Source organism: Triticum urartu, chromosome 4 (genome assembly GCF_003073215.2).
Source record: "Triticum urartu cultivar G1812 chromosome 4, Tu2.1, whole genome shotgun sequence".
Lineage (NCBI taxonomy): Eukaryota > Viridiplantae > Streptophyta > Magnoliopsida > Poales > Poaceae > Triticum > Triticum urartu.
Genome location: NC_053025.1, coordinates 594,998,820 through 595,004,445, shown reverse-complemented (window position 1 = coordinate 595,004,445; position 5,626 = coordinate 594,998,820).

Genomic DNA, 5,626 nt, shown 5'->3' with positions numbered 1-5,626 from the left:
TATCACATTGCGGCCTCACGCATGGTATCCCCACGGGTGTCGCCTTACCATGGCCTGGGACCGTTTGCGCCTTTTGGCTCACGTATATGATAGTGTCGCTAGCATCCATATGACAGAGAACCCGGGCCGACATGGCTAGTCGTGAATGCAAAGCGGCACAGACCTATGGAGACAGGCATACGTGAATCATATCGAGCATGTCGGTCATCAGCATGTGAATCCGGGCTGTAGCACTGGGCTAGCAGGACTCCAGGGAACCCGGGCTGTAGCAGGCTAGGTAGGACTCCGGATGTCACTGCGTGACATTTCCCCAAAGGGACAGACACAGGAACGAAGTGAAACACATGCCGGCCAGTCAAGTGTCCTGAGCAGTAGTGCTGGGCTAGCAGGACTCCGGCGAACCGGGCTGTAGCAGACTAATATGGCTCGAGGAGCACTAGACTACATTTCCCCATAAGAAAGGCTGCCAAGGATAAACAACTATATTGTCGGATCCCACACATACCAAGCATTTCAATCATACACACAATATGCTCGATATTTGCAAATACAACATGGCATCACAACAATACTCTACAACTCAAGTACTTTATTTAAAGGCTCCAGAGAGCCATACATAACATGTTCATACAGGTAGGGGTCACATGACCGGACACTCAAGTCATACAAGCATACAAGCACATGCGGAAGCAAATAGTCTGAGTACAGACACTAGAAAGCAAGAAGGCTTCTCGAAGCCTGTCTATCTACATAGGGCCCTCCATGGCCAGGGTCACCACCTGGGTGGCAAGTCACTCATCGATGTCGAGATCTACATAAAACCCATCGGAGGGGGCGGTGTTGTCGTCTGAAAACAGTAATTAAGCAAACATGAGTACAAAGGTACTCAGCAAGTCTTACATCAGAACCTACTATAGATGCTCATTCTCAAGAAGGTGGTGGGGTTATTGCAGCAAGCCAGCTTTGACTCCTGGCTAAGCTATCCTACGGAACTCCACTAGTAAAATAGTTTTCGCACACGAGTCCACTACTCACCAACACAATACTCCACCGTGGATCCTCCCTCGTCATCCTACGAGAGGGCCATCCTCGGTACTCACACTTATCTTGAGTCTTTTAGTAGTATCCATTAACTTGTCTATGAACTGTATAGGCAACCAAGTAGTCCTTTACCGCGGACGCGGCTATTCAAATAGTTTTATACCCTGCAGGGGTGTACTTCTTCATACACGCTTTCACCACTTACCGCCATTTACACGACATGTACTCGGCAACCTTCAAGCGGAAGCCCAACGAGGGTGTCGGCTACGGCCTACCTAAACACTCAAGCCTCTAGTCCAGGTTTATCGCCTATCCAGGTTCCATCCGCAGGGAGTCCGGTCGAGGTTTCCACATACGGCACCGAACGATGTGAACAGGGTTCCCGAGACACCAAACGGGTGACTCGGTACACCATGCCACGGTGTATCTACCGCAACATAGCCCACCCCTAGGGTCAGCGCTACGCACGACCGCCAACACATAACCTACAAACACCAGAAACTAATTGGAACTCCTGGACAGAGTACTAGGGTGAATAAGAAGCCGAGAGGGTCCATTGGTTTCGGGCCCAATGTATGGTAGTAACTGAATCTTAAATCACACATACAGATCTCAGTTCTTATGGACGGCCTCAATGTAACAACCCACCATGTACTCCTACATGGCCTCTCATCAATACCTTTACCAAATCATGTTCAACACATCCCTCGCATTACCGACATAATCATTTCACTCTAGCCCATCACCCAGATGAACCAGACCTGACACAACTCTAAGCATAGCAGGCATAGCAAGGTAGGAAACACATACATGGCTCAATCAACTCCTACACATGCTAGTGGGTTTTATCTAGTTATTGTGGCAATGACAGGTCATGCAGAGGATAAGGGTTCAACTACCATAGCACACAGCAGTTTGAATCGCGTTGTCTTAATGTAGTAAACAAGAGCAGAAGCGAGACCATGGGTTTGTATCGTAATGATCAATGGGTTGCTTGCCTGATGTAGTGGTAGTAGGGTACTGCCCTTCAGATGGATACTCGGGGTTATCCTCGGAGGCAGAACCTACCATGAAAGACACACCGAACATAATCAACACATGACAATATGCAACAATATGATGCATGCTATGACATGGCAAAATGAATGTGTCTTGGCCTAATGCAAGCTAAAACAGAAAGGAATGAATTCATTTGAATCGAAGATTCAAATGTTAGTTCATTTAACATAGCCTTATTAGTGCATTATATTATTTTTCTTAAACATCAAGGTTAACTTGTTTTTTCATGCATGAAACCATTACATATGGGTAGATTGATTTTTTCTGATCATTTTTCATATATAAATTGTTTGATTTGGAGCTATGGTTGATTCTCTATGATTTTTAGAAGTTTTGGCTATTTTCTGGAATTTCCTATGAAAGAATAAATCCAGAAAAGGATTTACTGCGTCAGCCTGACGTCAGTGTGACATCAACAGTCAACTGAGACGGTCCAGGTCAACCCTGACCTGCGGGTCCCATCTGTTAGTGTCAACTAACTAAATGAATTTAGTTACTGTTAAACTAATACTAACCTAGTTTAATTAGTGGCCTCGGGCCCACACGTCAGTGAGTCAGGGGAAAATCAAGCTGGGGTCAACCCGGGTCAAACTCGCCGGAGTTGACCCGGGGCTCGTCGCCGGCAAGGCCAGGGACGGCGGAGGGGTGCGGGTTTCTTCCTCCGGCGATCAAATGGCCGGCGGAGGGCCTCTAAGTGACGCGGGCACTCGTCCACGTCGAGTGGTATGGGTGGTTGGGCCTGGGGTGGCCGGAGTCGTCGCCGGCATCGACCTTGGTGGTCGCCGGGGCTCGGGTGAGGTCGGGGTCGTCATTGTGACGGTCGTGTTGGCTCAAGCGGGGCACGCACGTGCTCTACGCGGCGCGGGGAGGAAGCTAGGCACGACGGCCAGACCATTAGATGGTTGGAGACTCATCGGCGGCGAGCACGGGCGGCGGTGCATGCGGGCGAACTCGAGGCGGCGCGTACGGTGCACGAAAGCTAGAACGGAGAGGGGGAGAAGGGTCAGTAGCTCACTACGGTTGTAGGGGAGCGAACGGCGGGCTCGGGGAAGAGCTGGAGCGAGCAGGGCGGTGAGGGGGATCTCCGGCGACCGAGGTTGAAGACGAGCTCGTTGCAGCGTCTTCGGGGCGAGCGAGCGCTCGGGGATGGGTCGAGGCAAAGCAGTGGATGACGGCGGAACTTCTTGGCACGGTGAGGCAACGAGTGGACGGCGGTGGCTGCGGTGGTGCTTGTCGGCAGCGACGGCTGCGCCCTGCTTCGGGGGAGAGAGCGAGAGAGGCGAGACAGGGGGAGAGTGGAGCGAGAGAGTGGTCCAGGGGGTCTGCGTGGCACTCGTAGATGCGTTCGGGGCATCGGCGGAAGCAGGAGGTGGCCGGCGTGTGGCTGCGGGCGCCGGCCATGAGCCTCTCGTCCTCCTGGCGAGAGGAGGAGGATGACTGGCACGAGCCAGTGGACTGGGCCGAGCTGGGCCAGGCCAGGGCGACAGGTAAGTCTCTGTTCTCTCTCTCCTTTTCTGTTTTTCATTTATTCTATTATTTCTGTAACTTCAGGGCTTTATTAAAAATGCCAAGGCATTTCCAAAAATCATAAAATTAATCATGGCTACTGCTTAGAATATATCCAATAGCAAACATTTTAGTTTATGATTATTTGAGCATTTAAAATTTTTTATAGCATTTAAATGCCAAAATGCAAATACTATAAGAATTAATCCAATGAGCTTAAGATGTCCTAAAAAATATGCACCATTTTTGTCAAAGGTTTTAACCCAAAACAAAAAGGCTGGGCTTTTTAGAAGGGCATTTCAGGTTCATTGAAAAAGTTTTTAGTAAACCCTAGTTGTTCGGGGGGGGGGGGTGCTGGGGGTTCTGTCATCCCCATTTCAGTTTTCTGGGAATTTAAACATGATGCACATCTTCAACCAATCCTAATGCATGACTAACACAGGGATGTGACAACGCATCTCCGATGGAGTCCGTCTGCGGTCATCATTGCCGAGGCTCTCATCATCCTCGGAGATTGGATGATAACTATCATCGTCTGGGTCATTGGGCATGGCCTGTTTATCAGGATTATTTTGCCTGTTGTCTTGTTCCTCCTGTTCGGATGCAGCCCCGACAGGGTCTTCATTGTTTTCGGCGTCACCCGGAGTACTATTTTCTCCGGTGCTAGTGTTGCCATCATTTGAGCGACGAGGCTTAGAGCGGCGTTTAGGGCGCCGGCGCTTGGATTGTGTCTCAGAAGGTTTATTCGCAATTGGGTCTCCTTTGTCATCGTCGCTAGCTTTATTAGGTGTGTCGACCATGTACACATCGTACGAAGTGGTGGCTGTCCAACGTCCACTGAACGGCGAGTCTTGACCTTGCTCCATGTTGGCATCGTCGTCCATACTGTCGATGTCTTCGGAACCGTAATGAAGCACATCGGTTAGGTCATCGAAAGTGGCTATGAAGTGGGTGGCGGGTGGGAAGCGTAATTTCCCATCATCAACCTTTGGCTCGAACTGAACATAGTTCGGCTGTGATTCTTTCTCCAAGGACAAGTTCTTTAAAGAGTTTAGCACATCACCCAAAGGTGAGTGCTGGAAGACATCTGCAGCGCTAAATTCAAAAATTGATAACCGATCCAACTCGGTGTCCGCAGACGTGTCCGGTCCGGGACTTATAGCTGGAGATGAATCCGGAGTTCCATTGACACAAATATTGCGGGGTGCCGAGTCCGTGTGTGGCTCCAACGCCATGGACTCTACGGCCTCGGATGGCACGATCTACTCCGGATCTAAGGCCATTGCAGCAACAGGGACCATCTCCTGGTTGTGATCCGATGACAGATTTAAGTCATGTCGTTCATTGGGGCGAGGGGGGAGCAATCGCTGCAGTCTCAAATCCATTGAAGATCAAGTCTCCACGGATATCCGCGACGTAGTTCAAGCTTCCAAATCTGACTTGGTGGCCAGGGGCGTAGCTATCGATCTGCTCTAGACGGCCAAGCGAGTTGGCCTGCAGTACGAAGCTATCAAACACGAAAATCTGTCCGGGGAGGAAGGTTTCTCCTTGGACAGTGTCGTTATAGACGATTGAAGGGGCCATCGAACCTTTCGTCGACGGCACAGTGGAACTCTCAATGAAAGCACCAATGTCGGTGTCAAAACAGGCGGATCTCGGGTAGGGGGTCCCGAACTGTGCGTGTAGGATCGATGGTAATAGGAGACAAGGGACACGATGTTTACCCGGGTTCGTGCCCTCTCTATGGAGGTAATAGCCTACGTCCTGCTTGATTGATATTGATGAATATGAGTGTTACAAGAGTTGATCTACCATGAGATCGAGATGGCTAAACCCTAGAAGCTTAGCCTGTATGACTATGGTAATGAGTATATATGTGTCCTTTCCGGACTAACCCCTCCGGTTTATATAGACCCCAGGGGGTCTAGGGCTTACATAGAGTCGGTTACATAAGAAGGAATCTTCATAGTCGACCGCCAAGCTTGCCTTCCACGCCAAGGAGAGTCCAATCCAGACACAG